The 18,895-nt window shown below is 40.0% G+C and overlaps 1 pseudogene; it reads right to left on the reverse strand.

The window, feature by feature from the left end:
• The window catches only part of LOC139182954 (large ribosomal subunit protein uL30 pseudogene), a 41,688-nt pseudogene extending 23,596 nt beyond the window's left edge, over nt 1-18,092 (reverse strand).
• Between the last annotated feature and the right edge of the window lie 803 nt (nt 18,093-18,895).

Raw genomic sequence — 18,895 nt, forward strand, 5'->3', positions numbered from 1 at the left:
GTCTATGCAACCCATGCAGATGCAAACATGCACAGCAGCAAGAGGCCTGTCTCCTTCAGGGGTCTCATCTAAAGAATAAAGAGATCTTGCTCAGAATCCTCCCAGCAGCTTTGTCACATTTCACTGACTAGGATTTTATCTCTTCTTCACGTCTAAACAATTCCTGTTAAGGATAATGTAAAGCAATGACCTACCAGGCTTACCCTCATTCCTGAGGGATGGGACACGGAAGGACCTCATCACATGAAGGAGGTAAACATGCAAAAGAAGTGATGCTCTACCAGCAAGGAAAAAAAGGAGAGAAATACTTGTTACATAGGCAACCAAGGATGTCTGTTATCAGTGCGGACAGGTCTACCTTCCAACAGGGTTGATGTAAATAACATTTGAAAGTTCTTAGAAAATATCTGGCCTAAAGAAGACATTTCATGAAAATTATTCTTCCTCCTGTTTTCCCTTTCTTCTCTCTTTGCCTCCAGTTACAGTCTGGGCTTCTTTTTCTCTCCTTCATTTATTAGTTTAAGGGATTACAACTACAGCAGCCTGGGGAGTCCCAGAGTGTTTACATCACCCCTGCGCTGACAGACTGTAAGTCACCCCTAAAACCCACAGACTAATGTTCGACTACTTTCTGGCCAGTGCAGCTGGGACAGCATTGAAACAGCATAGATCGAATTAGCAGCAGCCTGGTCCTCCCAAGCACGCTTAATACCGCTGTCCTGTTCATCTTGTAGACGCAGGTTTTGGTAACTGAGGCTTCTCTGTGTTTAGTCATCATCATAATTTACACTTAAATATTTTGTACATTTGTTGTACAATTAAAGTGACTACATTTGCATTTAGCTCAGAGTTTCAGATTAGAGCCCCTGATTCATAAGCACATGTAAAATTTTGTAGAGACAATAGCACAGTTTGAATATAATGATTTCAAACACTAATTGAATGGAACTACAGCAAAGTAAACAATCTTATTATTTCCTTTTATCTGGAGCGTGCTGCATGCTAAGTCGCTTCAGTCATGTCCAACTCTTTGCGACCCTATGGACTGTAGCCCACTAGGCTCCTATGTCCATGGGATTCCCCAGACAAGAATACTGGAGTGGGTTGCCATGCCCTTCTCAAGGAGATCTTCCTAACCCAGGGGCTGAACCCACGTATCTTACACCTCCTGCATTGGCAGGCAAGTTCTTTACTACTATCACCATCTGGGAATTTTTACCTGGTGCACGTCTGCAAATATATTTAGGTTTGGGATGTTACCTTTACTAACATAATATTAACAAATAGTAGTTATGACTTGTTGGAAACTTGCCAAAAGCCACTTTTCTATGTGTTTTACCTTTATTAATCTAATTTAGTGCTTTTATTTAATTGAAACGAAGAAACTGAAACACCAGTTATAAGTAGCTTATTCAAGACTAGAAGGTTATAGCCAGAATTCAAACCCAAGCAGTCTTACTCCAAAGCCTACTCTCTTAACCATGATCTAATGAAAGCAGTATTGTCGAAAAAGGCTTGCGTTAGGTTTGCTTATTATATATATATAATGAAATATCACTCAGTCATAAAAAAAGAATGAACTTCTGCCATTTACAGTGATGTGGACAGACCTAGAGAATATTATGCTTAGCGAAAGTAAGTCAGACAAAGACAAATCCTATTATTACCTATATGTGGAATCTTAGAAGATGATACAAATAAGCTTATATGCAGAATAAATGGACTCACAGACATAGAAAATAGACATGTTTACCAAAGGGGAAGGGAGGGGAGGGGACAAGTTAGGGGTATGGGATTAACAGATACAAACCACTATATATAAAATAGATCAGCAATAAGGATTTACTATGCAGTTAGTTACTCAGTTGTGTCTAACTCTTTTGCGACCCTGTGGACTGTAGCCTGCCAGGCTCCTCTGTCCATGGGGACTCTCCAAGCAGGAATACTGGAGTGGGTTTCCACTCCCTTCTCCAGAGGATCTTCCCCACCCAGGGATCAAACCCGGGTTTCCTGCATTGCAGGTGGATTCTTTACCACTGAGCCACCAGGGAAGCCCTGGGAATTATACCCGATATGCTATAATAAGCTATAATGGAATATAATCTACAAAAACACCTGAGCCACTATTCTGTACATCTGAAACTAACACAATGCTGTGAATCAACTATACTTCAATATTTAAAAAAAAATTAAGCCCATTCCTTTATAACTAAAAACAAAGCAAAACAACCCATAGTAGTCTGTCTGAAAATCTTTACAGACCAATTTCTCATGAAAATGTCTACAAGGTGATTTGAACTTTGGGGAGAAAGTGTCAATAAATTCCAAATATTACCAAAAAATGTGCTTTTCCCTCCAGATCAAGAGAAATCATACATTTTATTAAAGCATCACTGAACTATTTCAGAGTTCAAATCAAATTATGTGAGGGTAGAGATTGTCTGCAGAAGGGAATGGAAAACCACTTCAGTATTCCTGCCTTGAGAACCCCATGCACAGTATGAAAAGGCAAAAAGATAGGACACTGAAAGATGAACTCCAGGTCACTAGGTGCCCAATATGCTACAGGAGATCACTGGAGAAATAACTCCAGAAGGAATGAAGAGACAGATCCAAAGCAAAAACACCACCCAGCTGTGAATGGGACTGGTGATGGAAGTAAAGTCTGATGCTGTAAAGAACAACACTGCATAAGAACCTGGAATGTTAGGTCCATGAATCAAGGCAAATTGGAAGCAATCAAACAGGAGATGGCAAGAGTGAACGTCAACATTTTAGGAATCAGCAAACTAAAATGGACTGGAATGGGTGAGTTCAACTCAGATGACTATATATCTACTACTGTGGGCAAGAATCCCTTAGAAGAAATGGAGTAGCCATCATAGTCAACAAAAGAGTCCGAAATGCAGTACTTGGATGCAATCTCAAAAATGACAGAATGATCTCGGTTCGTTTCCAAGGCAAACCATTCAATATCACAGTAATCCAACCAGTAATGCTGAAGAAGCTGGAGTTGAATGCTTCTACAAAGACCTACAAGACCTTCTAGAATGAATACCCAAAAAAGATGTCCTTTTCATTATAGGGGACTAGAATGCAAAAGTAGGAAGACAAGAAACACCTGGAATAACAGGCAAATTTGGCCTTGGAATACAGAATGAAACAGGGCAAAGGCTAATAGAGTTCTGCCAAGAGAATGCACTGGACATAGCAAACACCGTCTTCCAACAATACAAGAGAAGACTCTACACATGGACGTCACCAGATGGTCAACACCAAAATCAGATTGATTATATTCTTTAGCCAAAGATGGAGAAGCTCTATACAGTCAACAAAAACAAGACCAGGAGCTGACTGTGGCTCAGATCATGAACTCCTTATTGCCAAATTCCGACTAAAATTGAGGAAAGTAGGGAAAACCACTAGACCATTCAGGAATGACCTAAATCAAATCCCTTATGATTATACAATGGAAGTGAGAGTAGATTTAAGGGATTAGATCTGATAGACAGAGTGCCTGATGAACTATGGACAGAGGTTCATGACATTGTACAGAAGACAGGGAGCAAGACCATCCCCAAGAAAAAGAAATGCAAAAAAATCAAAACGGCTGCCTGAGGAGGCCTTACAAATAGCTGTGAAAAGAAGAGAAGCAAAAAGCAAAGTAGAAAAGGAAAGATATACCCATTTGAGTGCAGAGTGTCAATGAATAGTAAGGAGAGATAAGAAAGCCTTCCTCAGTGATCAATACAAAGAAATAGAGGAAAACAATAGAATGGGAAAGACTAGAGATGTCTTCAAGAAAATTAGAGATACCAAGGGAACACTTCATGCAAAGATGGGCATAATAAAGGACAGAAAAGGTATGGACCTAACAGAAGCAGAAGATATTAAGAAAAGGTGGCAAGAATACACAGAAGACTGTACGAGAAAGATCTTCATGACCCAGATAATCACGATGGTGTGATCACTCACCTAGAGCCAGACATCCTGGAATGCAAAGTCAAGTGGGCCTTAGAAAGCATCACTATGAACAAGGCTAGTGGAGGTGATGGAATTCCAGTTGAGCTATTCCAAATCCTAAAAGATGATGCTGTGAAAGGGCTGCACTCAATATGCCAGCAAATTTGGAAAACTCAGCAGTGGCCATTGGACTGGAAAAGGTCAGTTTTCATTCCAATCCCAAAGAAAGGCAATGCCAAAGAATGCTCAAACTACCGCACAATTGCACTCATCTCACATGCTAGTAAAGTAATGTTCAAAATTCTCCAAGCCAGGCTTCAACAATACATGAACCCTGAACTTCCGGATGTTCAAGCTGGTTTAAGAAAAGGCAGAGGAACCAAAGATCAAATTGCCATCATCCGTTGGATCATCCGATAAGCAAGAGAGTTCCAGAAAAGCATCTATTTCTGCTTTATTGACTATGCCAAAGCCTTTGACTGTGTGGATCATAATAAACTGTGGAAAATTCTGAAAGAGATGGGAATATCAGACCACCTGACCTGCCTCTTGAGAAATCTGTATGCAGGTCAGGAAGCAACAGTTCGAACAGACTGGTTCCAAAGAGTAAAAGGAGTATGTCAAGGCTGTATATTGTCACCATGCTTATTTAACTTATATGCAGAATACATCATGAGAAATGCTGGGCTGGATGAAGCACAAGCTAGAATCAAGATTGCCGGGAGAAATATCAATCACCTCAGATTTGCAGATGACACCACCCTTATGGCAGAAAGTGAAGAAGAACTAAAGAGCCTCTTGATGAAAGTGAAAGAGGAGAGTGAAAAAGTTGGCTTAAAGCTCAACATTCAGAAAACAAAGATCATGGCATCCGGTCCCATTGCTTCATGGCAAACAGATGGAGAAACAGTGGAAACAGCAGCAGACTTTATTTTTTGGGGCTCCAAAATCACTACAGATGGTGACTGCAGCCATGAAATTAAAAGATGCTTACTCCTTGGAAGGAAAGTTATGACCAACCTAGATAGCAAATTCAAAAGCAGAGAATTACTTTGTCAACAAAGGTTCGTCTAGTCAAGGCTATGGTTTTATGGATGTGAGAGTTGGACTGTGAAGAAGGCTGAGCACCGAAGAATTGATGCTTTTGAACTGTGGTGTTGGAGAATACTCTTGAGAGTCCCTTGGACTGCAAGGAGATCCAACCAGTCTATCCTAAAGTTAATCGGTGAATGTTCATTGGAAGGACTGATGCTGAAGCTGAAACTCCGATCCTTTGGCCACCTGATGTAAAGAACTGACTCATTGGAAAAGACTCTGATGCTGGGAAGGATTGAAGGCAGGAAGAGAAGGGGACAACAGAGGATGAGATGGTTGGATAGCATCACCGACTCAATGGACATGAGTTTGAGTACACTCCGGGAGTTGGTGATGGACAGGGAAGCCTGGCATGCTGCAGTCCATGGGGTTGCAAAGAGTTGGACACAACTGAGTGACTGAACTTAACTGAACTGAGAGATTGTTAGCTACACTCTGAACATATTCCCCTTCCCTTCATCTTAGCACTAGAGCACCCCACCATTATCACCATATTTAGCACTGCACATGGCCTCTAGATATTACAGTCCCTGTATCTCTTGCGGCTAGATGTGGCCTTTTGATCATATTACCACTAGGGTAATGTGAGCAGAAGGGATGCTTGCAACCCCTGGGATGCTTTCTCATAAGGAAAATGCTTGACCCCACTTCTTCTTTCTCCCTTCCTTCTGACTAGAATGGGTTGACATGGATCAGAGAAGCAAGATTCTAACATGAGGACCAGGGAAGCATCTCAGAGCAGAGATGTTAAGCAGTTTTGTGCTGTGGATCTCTTAGGCAATCTGGTAAAACCTATGGAGTTCTTCTTAATGTTTATAAATGCATATATTAAAATATATAAAGGTTAAAAAGGGAAATTTATTAAAATGTACTTCTCAAAATATGTTTAGAAGCATTAATATAATATGTTTACTAACCCACTAAATAACAAGCTCTGAAGACAGGTCTACCGTTAGCAGTGATATGGTATAATATTAAGATATTTGCAATAAATTATATGATATAAAATTAACTGTAATTACTATTGGTGGCAAAGTCATAGGTACTGAAAAAATTCTTGTTGGTTGTTGTCTACCTTCAAAAGTGAAAGGAATACTAAATCTTATTTACAGGTGAATGAAAGATAGCATTTTCCATCCAAGTTCAACAGATTTCCTAAATTCTACACATGGCCTCCCAAGGTGGGGATGATGAAGAAATAAGACAAAAGCCGACCTTGTGGAACAGAGCCACCTATTTGCCATGGATTTCCAACCTACCTCCTGACTGTTACAGTAAGAGAGAAAAAAAAAATTATTAAAGCTACTGTCAGACTTCCCTGGTGGGCCAGTGGTTAAGAATCCACCTGCCAATGCAAGGGACACGGGCTAGATCCCTGGTTGCCTTGGGGCAACCAAGCCCATGCCCCACAACTACTGAGCCCACATGTCCTAGAGCCCATGCTCCGCAACAAAAGAAGCCACTGCAATGAGAAGCCCACACACCACGCCTAGAGAGTGGCCTCCAGTTGCCCCAACTAGAGAAGACCTTCTTGCAGCAGCAAAGACCCAGTGCAGCCAAAAGATAAACTAATTCATAAAAAATAAAGCTGCTGTATTTTAAACTCTCTGCTATAGCAGCTTAATCTGTACTCTAATATAGTGGAATATTACAGCCCTTCAGAAATTGTCCTTTATCTGAAGTCTATAAAAAATCAGTTTTCGGCTACTCCGGAAATCAAGTTTAAAAAAAACAACAACTAAGAATGGATAGGGAGAAGGAGTGTCCAGTGTAACAGATCCCTCTTTATTTAGTCAGTTATGAATGATTAGTCACTCAGGTCAGGCATTCTTACTGTGACTACTCTTCGGTCATTACTACCAGGTTCCTAGGGTCTCTGAAAAATGCAACCTCAGTCATTTCAAGGCGGAGAAGTGTGGATGCCTCGTGTGTTTGATGTGGCTGGAACTACATCAAACAACAGCAATAAAGAACGCTTCTGAAGGATTTAGTCTAACTGCCTCTTAGTATTTCTGAAGAAGGGCAGGGAAAAAAGCTTCCTCCAGCCATTATTGTGATTGTTCACAAATTTTCCATTTACTATACAAATTTTAATCTCAGCCCATTATATGAAACAAAATGAAAGCAGGAAACACTTGATCTGAACAATTCTTTGTCATTCTTCAGAAAAGGCTTATACAAAAGAACTGAAGAAACAAGTAAACAAAGTTTTACTTGTTATTAAAAGACACCAGAAAACCAGGTGTGATAAGACTCTGAAAATTTTTTGATCACACTGCTTGGAAGACCTTCTTCTTAAGTCCCAGAGGAATAATTGGTTTTGTGTAAAAAGGTTAGAAAAGATTAAAGTCAGAGGCAACAGCAATGTAGAGTGTTTTGCAAACACAAAATATCATGAAGTCAAAGAACACAGATAGGAAAAAACAAAAGACTTACAAAATAACTTCCTGTTGAATTAAGACTTTTTCTAGAAGACTATAAAAAGTTCTGTTCTGTTTGCTTTAAGATAGATGCTAAAAACTGAGGAAATAGACTCAAGAAAATCACACTGATGGCAATAATAGCAACCTCTAATGTTGATCTGGTTTGTGTAAAATTGGTATTATTCATGTTTGTGTGTGCTCAGTCACTTAGTCATGCCTTACTCTTTGTGATCCCATGGACTATAGCCTGCCAGGCTCCTCTGTCCATGAAACTTTCCAGGCAAGAATACTGCAGTAGGTTACCATTTCCTCCTCCAGGGGATGTATTACTTCTTCCTTAAATATTTGGGAAAATTCACCAGTGAAATCATCTGGGCCGAAGATTTTCTTTGTGGGATTTTCTGTTTCTTTTTGCTAATTCTTGTTATACAGGAGTTTGCTCACTTCATCTAAGTCACTGGATTTACTGGCATAACATAGGCTATGATACTCGCTTGTTACCATTTTTATTTCTACAGGGTCCCTAACAAGACTTCTATTTCACTCCTAACAGTAATAATTTGCCTTTTCTGTCTTCTGTTAAAGGCTTATCAATATTATCAATTGTTTCAATGAACCAACTTTGGCCTTGTTGACTTTTTTATTTCATTGATTTCTGTTTTTGATTTTTTCCTTCTTTCTATTTACTTTATGTTTAATTTGCATTTTTTTAGTAGCTCTTGAAGGTGGAAGATGAGAGCACTGATTTTTAAACCTTCTTTATTTTGTAATGCAAGCCTTTACAAATATAAAATTATCTTTCAGTTCAGTTCAGTCACTCAGCTGTATCCAACTCTTTGCATCCCCATGGACTGCAGCACGCCAGGCCTCCCTGTCTGTCACCAACTCCCAGAGCTTACTCAAACTCATGTCCATTGAGTTGGTGATGCCATCCAACCATCTCATCCTCTGTCGGCCCCTTCTCCTCCTGCCTTCAATCTTTCCCAGCATCAGGGGCTTTTCAAATGAGTCAGTTCTTCACATCAGGCAGCCAAAGTATTGGAGCTTCAGCTTCAGCATCAGTCTTTCCAATAAATATTCAGGACTGATTTCCTTTAGGATGGACTGGTTGGATTTCCTTGCAGTCCAAGGGACTCTCAAGAGTCTTTTCCAATACAATTCAAAAGCATCAATTCTTCAGCACTCAGCTTTCTTTATAGTCCAACTCTCACACCCATACATGACTAATGGAAAAACCACAGCTTTGACTAGATGGACCTTTGTTGGCAAAGTAATGTCTTAGGTTTTTATTTTTTTATTTCAATTTGTTTCAATTGTTTATTAACCAGATTACAAAAATAATCCTGGTAGATACCTTAGTTCATCCTTCTAATAAGCCTGTGGATCTGGTCTTCCCTGTTGCCAGCATCTCCACCTTCTATAAAATGGGTGGTCTTCTTCTTCATTCTACCTCGTGGAGAAGACAATTTAAAGGGCCACAGGAAGTTGTTTGTTTCTTTGAAACATTTTCCAATGGTATAGATCTTATGAATCAGATCCTCCATGCAGATGATTCCATATTTCCCAAGAGATCGAGCAATCAATGCGTTGTCTGTCAGGGCAATTCACTTTTTGTTGATTTTGCCATAACCACGCTTGTAGATCAATTCATTTACAAACTTCAGATTTGGGTACCCCCATGCAATATATGGCTCCATAATTCTCAGCATGTTAATTGATGCCTTGTTGAGCTTCATAAAGGTGCCGTTGAAGATCTGCCGGAGGCAAAGGAGCTGCAGCACGTTTCAAACCTTTGGGCTCACACCGTTGATACCTCTGATCTTGATGACAAACGCCAATTTGGGTTCCACAGGTACATAGAAGTTGCCGGCTTTTCGTGCCATCCTAGCCATTCGAATTTCAGTTCTGTACATCTGCCTGTATTCCTTGTGGTAATGCTTAGCTTTTTCATAGATAAGCTTCCTCCTTGCCTTTCAAAGCATCTTTTGGGCAAACTTCTTTCTCAGTAGCTTGACCTTAAGCTCTGCGAAATTCTTCGCTTTTTCTTAAGGGTTTCTGGCACAACAGGAACCTTCTTTTTCTTCTCTTCTGCACCCTCCATGGTTCCAGCCGGGAAAGAGCTGTCTCAGGTTTTTAAAATGCTGTCTAGGTTGCTCCAAGGAGCAAGCGTCTTTCAATTGCACAAATTCTGATATGTGTATTTGTTACAATTCGGTTTAAAATCTTTTATGTTTTTCCTGGTGATTCCTTCTTTGAAGAGTTTCTCATTTCTAAATATTTGGGGATTTTTCTTGATATCTTTTTGTTATTATTTTCTATTGTATTCTAAGAGCATACTCTGTATAGGTTCTGTCTTTTGAATTTATTCAGACTTCTTTTTATGGTTTGGCATGAGTTCTATCTTGGTAAATATTCTAAATGCACTTGAAAAGAAGGAGTATTCTGGAGTTGTTCAATGTAGTGTTATGTAAATTTAAATTAAGTTAGAGAGAGTGGTTCAGATTTTCTATGTCCTTTCTCATTTTTTGTCTACTTAATCTACCAGTTACTGAGAAAGGAGTATGTTAAGATCCCCAACTATGCTTCTGACTGTCTATTTCTCGCTTTATTTCTATACATTCTTGCTTCATATATTTTGAGGTTCATATACATTTAGCATTATTGTCCCTTAAAGATTTTCCCTTTCATCATTATGAAATGTCTTTCTTTCATTTGGTAATGCTTCTTGCCTATACTATCTGATATTAATATAAATACATGGGTTGTCTGTCTTCAGGTACACTGAGACTCTTGAGAGTCCCCTGGACTACAAGGAGATCCAACCAGTCCATCCTAAAGGAGATCAGTCCTGGGTGTTCATTGGTAGGACTGATGTTGAAGCTGAAACTCCAATATTTTGGCCACCTGATGCAGAGAGCTGACTCATTTGAAAAGACCCTGATGCTGGGAAAGATTGAGGGCAGGAGGAAAAGGGGACGACAGAGGATTAGATGGTTGGATGGCATCAACGACTCAACGGACATGGGTTTGGGTGAACTCCGGGAGTTGGTGATGGACAGGGAGGCCTGGCGTGCTACGTTTCATGGGGTTGCAAAGAGTTGGACACGACTGAGCAACTGAACTGAACTGAGCCTCACGTTGATGGTGTTCAATCTAATGTTAAGCCCATCTAATGAGTGTTTGATTCAGATGCTATATTTTCCAGTTCTAGAATTTCTATTTGTTTCGTTTTTTTTTTTTTAGAGTTTTCCAAATCTCTTCTTAAACGCCCAATCTTTTTAACCATTATATCCATCTTTTCCTGCAAATTTTAAAAACATATGTGTATTAGTTGTTTTAAAGTTCTATTAATGCCAGTAACTGGGTAATCTATGGGTCTGTTTCTATTGTCTAATTTTTCTTTTGACTATATATCCCATTTTCCTGTTTCTTAGTGTGCTTCATAATTCTTTTGTTATATTCCAAATAATCTATATAAAAGAACAGTGGTGACCAAAGTATAATATTTAGTTTTGTTTTACTTCATTTTATTTTCCAGCAAATACAAGCCCTTTTATCTATCTGGAAGTTAGGATGAGGAGCTTATCATTAGTATTTCTTTCAGAGTCAAGTTGAGCTATATCTGGGATACAGCTTTTAATCAATTGAAATCACCTATGACTAGTCCAACCCTCAACTACTTGAGTCATAACTTTTTATGTTTTCAGTAGCTGAGCTGCAAGAAGATTGGCTGCAGTTTCATATACTTTTGCAATATTTTGAATCTTTGGATTCACCTCCAGGCAGGGATCCGGAATCTAAACACCACAGGAATGCACAGACCTAAGCAATTTCTTTCTGCTCACCAGCCCTTTCTCCACTGTTATTATCTTTGCGAAACTCATGGTTGTGGAGGGTCTTCAAAAGAGCATAAAGAACTACTGATCCCAGTAATCTGTCCCAGCATTTGGGGATTTTCAGACTTTAATTTATCCTGACAGCCCCCAAAAGATTGGAAAATCAGATTTGTTAAGGTCAACAAAGAAAATATAATATGTTAAAAGAAGGTTGAAGGACTAGAAGATTTAAGGTAAACTAAAGTCTTCCCTGGTGGCCCAGCGGTAAAGAATCCGTCTGCTAATAGAGGAGACACAGGTTCAGTCCTGGTCCAGGAAGATCCCACGTGCCTCAGGGTAACTAAGCCTGTGTGCTACAACTACTGAAGCCCACACAACTTACAGACTATTCTATGCAAGAAGAGAAGCCACTGCAGAGAGAAGCTTGTGCACTGCAACTAGAGAGTAGCCCCCATTCGCCACAACTAGAGAAAAGCCTGCACGGCAATGAAGACCCAGCACAGTCACAAATAAACAAATAAATATTCTTTAAAAAGTGCAAAATCTCAAGGCACAAAATACAAAATAAAGTAAATTAAGAAGCTTGGTTAGATGATATTACTTTAAGCATGAACAAAATATATTAATTAATTTTTTATTAAAAAAAAGTCCTCTTGGCCTACCAAACCTATCTCCACCCTGCCATGGGGAGTAATACTGCCCACAGCTTCCCATGAGTCTGCATAGCCATTTTCTCTCTGTAATATTCTAACCTGGTCTAATAGTTAACTTATAGATGGCACTAATCTACTCTTTTCATCTAGAAAAAACAATTCATGTAAATTACACCCCATTTCCTGAAATTTCCCTCCAATTAAGATTCTGGTGATAAACTCCAATAAAAGGCTTTGGCATAGTATTAGTGATTTTGATACAAAAATAATATTTTCATGTCTTTACAGCCACCAACACTCCTCCAAAGGTATATTAGTCTGCTAGGGCTGCCATAATAAAATACCATAGATGGTGGTTTAAACAAAACAAAGTTATTTTCTCTTAGTTGTAGAAGCCAGATGTCCAAGATCTAAGTTCCAGTTGATACAGTTTCCAGTGAGGACTTTCTTCCTGGCTTGTAGATGGTCATCTTCTCACTATGTCTCACCTGGTTTTTCCTCCATATGTTTACAAGAAGATAGCTTATAAAGCTTTATAAGAGGCACTAGATAACTTGCTAGAACACTAATCCTACTGAATCAGGACCCTCCCAATGACCTCATTCAACCTTAATTACTTCCTTAAAGGTCCCATTACCAAATTCAACCACACTGATGTTTAGAGATTCAACACATAAATTTGGGGGTGGGGGTGGGGAGGGAGGCACAAACATTTAGTCTAAAACAAAAGGTATTTGGATACTACATTGTTTGATTCTTGATGTAATTCTTTTCCCATCTTTCTTCTGTAATCCTTCTCTTTTTCATACAAACATCCACACTTACATGCCCATTCACACAGTGTTTTATGGAAAATCTCTATCATTAAGATAACCAAAGCTTAAACGTGGAGGCTAACCACATGATAATATGTGAAATGGCAAGCCATGGTTTGTGGCATACACTTTCATCTCGGGAAACATAGATTTATGCTGTTATAGAAATGACTTGTGGTTCAATTACTATAAAACAGAATTGTTACAGAAAGCTTTTGTTTTCACCCTAAAATACACCGTGGGTCAGTTCAGTCCAGGGAAAACAAAATTATAAGCCCTTTTCTCCACTCTGCTCCTGAAAGATACAGTCTCATTAAATATTTCAGCAACATCTTCCATATTAATTCTAACCCATTTTAACAAAGTAGTATTTTTGTAAAAACCCCAGGAAAAGTGGCGAAATAAAAATCTGTCTTCAGTGTTGCTTTTCTATCTTGCACTGCCCCCTACTCTTACAAGGTAAGGGTCTAGGAAGAGAGAGTATAATATATGGCTAAGAGCGCTGGCTTTGAAAACAGATACGGATTCCATTAATAATTCTCATCACTTACTGTGTGACCTTTAGTAACAAGGTAGCTAGACCTTTAGATAAGGTGTCTAAGCCTTTAAAGCCTCAGTTTGCTCATTCATTGATGGAACATTTAGTGAGCAATAATTATATGTCAGACACTCTAATAGGCACTGAAAATACCAAAAAGAAAAAAAAAGGTGTGAAGTCCCTGCCATCCCAGGGCTCAAAATAGGAATACTAACACGTATTTCAGGAGATTCTTTTAAAGGATTACATAAGTCCTTCTTAGTTACAACCGCATATTAAACCCTCCAGGGAGCTTTAAAAAATACTGATGCTGTGCAGCTGCTTACCTCTCAGGACCAGTTACCTCAGAATCTGCAGGGAAGACCTAGACAATGGTATTTCTTTAAAACTGCCCAGGGAATTCTAATGTGCAGCCAGAGTAGAAAACAGTCGAATTACATAAAGCCATGGCAAGACTAAGAAGTCAATAAATTGTACTAATAGGATAACCTTTGTAAGCTCATGGTACTATAGGAGGTAGACAAACTCAAAGTAACAGCATCCAACAGGAAAATAAAACTGAAACAAACACAAATCTTTTACTGAGTCAAAAATAACAAAGAAGAAAGACACAGCGATAGGAGATGAGACCAAAAAGTTCCCAGGATACGATCAATACTTGACAAGGGAGCCAAGAATACTCAATGGAGAAGAAGCAGTCTCTTCAATAAATGACACTGGGGAAAATATGATATTCATATGCAAAAGAATGAGACTGGGCCCCTGGCTTACACCACTCATAAAAATTAACTCAAAATGGATTAAAGACTTAAATGTAACACCTGCAACCACAAAATTCCTAAAGGAAAGCATAGGGTAAAATCTCCATGACACTGGTCTCAGCAATGATTTTTTTTGGATTTGACACCTAAAGCCCAAGTAATAAAATAAACAATAAACTGAAGAGACTACATCAAACTAAAAAGCTTCCACATAGCAAAAGGAACAATCAACAAAATGAAAAGGCAACATATAGGATGAGAGAAAATATTTACAAACCACAATTCTTATCAGATGTTAATAGCCAAAATATATATGAATCCATATGCCCCAGTAGAAAAACCAGTTTAAAAATTGGCATTGAACCTGAATAGACATTTTCTCAAAGAAGATATTCGAACAACAAACAAGAACATGAAAAGATGCTAAGCAACACAGATCATCAGAGAAATGCAAATTAATTCACAGGATATCCCCTCATACCTGTTAGAATGACTATCATCAAAAAGATAGGAGATAATAAGTGTTGATGAGGATGTAGAAAAATGGGAACTCTTGTACACTATTGGGAGAAATATAAATTGGTGCTCTACCATGGAAATCAGTATAGAAGTGCTCAAATAATTTAAAATAGATTTACCATATAATACAGCAACTACATTTCTGGGTATATATCTAAAAGAAATGAAATCACTATCACAAAGATATATCCGTACCTCCAGGGTCATTGCACTGATATTTATGATAGCCAAGACATGGAAACAATCTAAGTGTCCATGAACAGATGAATGGATAGAGAATATATGGCATAAACACACACACACACTATGGAATATTATTCAGTCACAAAAAGAAGGAAGTCCAGCCATTTGCAACAATTTGGATGGACCTTGATTAGCACTGGATTCCCCTCCTAGCTCAGTTGGTAAGGAATCCACCTGCAATGCAGGAGACCCCAGTTCAATCCCTGGGTTGGGAAGATTCCCTGGAGAAGGGATAGGCTACCCACTCCAGTATTCTTGGGCTTCCCTTGGGCTTAGCTGGTAAAGAATCCGCATGCAATGTGGGAGACCTGGGTTCGATCCCTGGGTTGGGAAGATACCCTGGAGAAGGGAAAGGCTACCTCCTCCAGTATTCTGGCCTGGAGAATTCCATGGACTATATAGTCCACGGGGTTGCAAAGAGTTGGACAGGACTGAGCTATTTTCATTTGATAGCATTACACTAAGAGAAAGAAGTCAAGAGAAAGACAAATACTATGTGATCTCAATTGTATGTGAAATCTAAAAGAAAAAAAGAACTCATACAGACAAAGAGCAAATTAGTCGCTGCCAGAGGTGGAGGGTTGGGGTGAGGGAAATGGATGCAGGTGATCGAAAGATACAAACTGCCAGTTACAGGAAAAGTAAGTTCTGGGAATGTAATGTACAACATGGTGACAATAGTTAATGCTACTGTGTTGTATACTTGAAAGTTGCTAAGAGAATAAATATGAAGTGTTCTCATAAGAGAGTAAATACGAAGTGTTCTCATCACCATGTTAATGGCAATCATTTTGCAATCTGTATACATACAGATGATTTGTACACACACATCAAATCATTATGTTGTACCCCTTAAACTTAGGCAATATTTTCTCTCAATAAAACTGAGGGAGGGGAGAATGGGCTCCAGGATGAAGGTGGGGAGAGGGGCACAGACCATGTAGGAGTCATGTGATCTGACACATTTTTATGGTATTTGCTCTGATTGCTGTGTCCAGGAAGCAGAGGCAGGAGGGAGCAGAGGCAGAAGGAAGCTAGTGCAGTGATCCAGATAGAAGCTGATAGTGACTTGAATCAGGTAGTAGCAGGGGAGATGTGAGAATTAGTCAGATCGGGACACCTTTTGAGGGAGAAACGGTCAAATTTGATGACATATTGCATGTACCGTATGACGGGAAGTAGTCCAGAACTTTGGACTGAGCAAATGGATGAATTCTGTGGCTGTTAATAGAGAAGGCAAAGTCGTGATAACTGTTAAAATTAGCGAATATGCTATTCCTATATGGGGGAGGAAAAAAAAACAAACACCTAAGTCTTTTAAAAAAATTAATCTTTTAAAAAAAATTAATTTATTTTTGACCACAACATGTGGGATGCAGAACTTCCCTGACCAGGGATCAAACCCATGTCCCCTACACTGGAAGGGTGGAATCTTAACCACTGGACCACCAGCGAAGTCCAATAAACTAATGCCAATTCACACAAAGTGTTAGTGACTAAGTTTTTTCTTCCATTTATTAACAAACCTTTATTGTGTCCACAAAGTGCTAGGCTTTGTGGTGGGTACTTGCAACCCTAAGAAGCAGTAACTCGATCCAGAGGATTTAGAGAGATGGAATGAAATCTGAATGGGGCCTTGCAGGCACCAGAAGGAAACTGCTTTTTAGAAGATGTTCTTCAAGGCAAGGAAATCTGCTCTAATTTCTAAAACTAATTAAATAACCACTGTCTTACTTGCTGTGTGGTCTTGGGCACGTTTAAATTTTCTGGACCATAATTTTCTAATTCATCTAATAAGAATGGATATTCAGTAATTATTGATTTCTTCTGTCCCTAATACTTGGAAATTGTAAATGGCCCCCGTTATAAAATTCAGGGGCCTCTTTTGTCTATGAAGGAAATGACGGAAAATTCTGTTTGACTCCCCCAGAGGCTCTATGTGGATGATCTGATACTGGAGTAGTTCCCATTCTGAGATGGGAACTGAGTTCCTACACCCTAGCTTGATCCCTGGCCAGGGTGCTGTTCAGGGATCGTGCGTCAAGTCCACCGCAGAAGCAAAAGCTACCAACATTTAGGGCACTGAGGCCTGTGCCAGCACTGACTTTACACACTGACATGCAGAACGAATAACTGCTGCTAGATGTCCGGTGTATAAGACACCATAAGCTGAAGGAGTGGTCCTCAGTGCCTAGGGCAGTGGACATAGCCTTTCCCAAGTGCCAAGTTCTCATAGAAGCCTGAATTCAGGATGCCTGAGTTGCCTGATTATTAATAACTTCTGTGCTCCACAGTCAGGAAGGGCACCCAGGTCCTGAGGAGCCTAGGAGAATCTGTGTCTACTGTAGCTCATGTGACAGCTGTGGGGAGGGCAGCACCCTCCACCTCCTGGCAAAAGCAGAGACTCACCTGAAAGCTGGGTGGAGGGTGTGGTGGTCCACTTAAATAGCACACTTCTCCCAAAGCCTAATAACAGTGGTTGCCTCCAGGGAGGGAAACTGGGGGAAAGGGGGCAAGTGTGGGATTCTTTCTTCCATTTAAACAATACTGAGTGCCTACCTGGGCTTCCCTGGTGGCTCAGTGGTAAAGAATCTGCCTGCCAATTCAGGAGACACGGGTTCGGTCCCTGGGTTGGGAAAATCCCCTGGAGAAGGAAATGGCAACCCACTCCAGTGTTCTTGCCTGGAGAATCCCATGGGCAGAGGAGTCTGGCAGACTATAGTCCATGGGGTCTCACAGAGTCAGATGTAACTTAGCAACTAAACAACAGCATCTACTATGTGCCTGTAGCTGTTTTAGGACTTGGAGATACTGTTGTGAACAACAACAACAAAAAAAGCAAAAATCCCCACCCTCACGGAGTTTATTTTCTATTGGGGGCACTGCTGCTGCTGCTGCTGAGTTGCTTCAGTCGTGTCCAACTCTGTGTGACCCCATAGACAGCAGCCCACCAGGCTCTTCTGTCCCTGGGATTCTCCAGGCAAGAACACTGGAGTAGGTTGCCATTTCCTTCTCCAATGCATGCAGGCATACTAAGTTGCTTCAGTCATGTCTGACTCTGTGCGACCCCATGGACAGCACCTCATCAGGCTCCTCTGTCCATGGGATGCTCCAAGCAAGAATACCAGAGTGGGTTGCCATTTCCTTCTCCAACTGAGGGCACAGACAATAGATAATATACTTTTCATTGCAGTACAATTGCTTTACAATGTTATGATAGTTTCTGCCACAGAGCGAAGTAAAACAGCTAACTTGGACCTCCCTCCAAGACCCACCCCATCCCACCCTTCTAGGTCATCACAGAGCACTAAGCTGACCTTCTAAGTTAAACAGCAGCTTCCCAGTAGCTATCTGTTTTACACATGGAAATGTACATATGTCAATGCCAGTCTCCTAATTCATCTCACCCTTTCCCTCCTTCCTGGGTCCACATGTCCATTCTCTAAGTCTGAAACTCTATCCCTGCCTGCCCTGGAAATAGGGTCAAGGGCACCATCTGTCTAGATTCCACATATATGTGTTAATAGATAAAGAAGATGTGGCACATATATACAATGGATTATTTTGCTATTGCTAAGTCACTTCAGTTGTGTCCAACTCTGTGTGACCTCATAGGCGGCAGCCCACCAGGCTTCCCCGTCCCTGGGATTCTCCAGGCAAGAACACTGGAGTGGGTTGCCATTTCCTTCTCCAATGCATGAAAGTGAAAAGTGAAAGTGAAGTCGCTCAGTTGTGTCCTACCCCCAGCAACCCCATGGACTGCAGCCTTCCAGGCTCCTCCATCCATGGGATTTTCCAGGCCAGAGTACTGGAGTGGGGTGCCATTGCTTTCTCCGACAATGGACTATTACTCAGTCATAAAAAGGAATGAAACTGGGTCATTTGTAGAGATATGGATGACTCCAGAGACTATCATATAGAGTGAAGTAAGCCAGAAAGAGATAGCATATATTTTTTGAGATAATATACATTTTAAAGGCAATAAAACTTAGTTATAAACGTGGAGTGATAAATGTCTCTCACACAATATTGCAATTTCCTGTTTACTG

Source organism: Bos indicus, chromosome 5 (genome assembly GCF_029378745.1).
Source record: "Bos indicus isolate NIAB-ARS_2022 breed Sahiwal x Tharparkar chromosome 5, NIAB-ARS_B.indTharparkar_mat_pri_1.0, whole genome shotgun sequence".
Classification (NCBI taxonomy): domain Eukaryota; kingdom Metazoa; phylum Chordata; class Mammalia; order Artiodactyla; family Bovidae; genus Bos; species Bos indicus.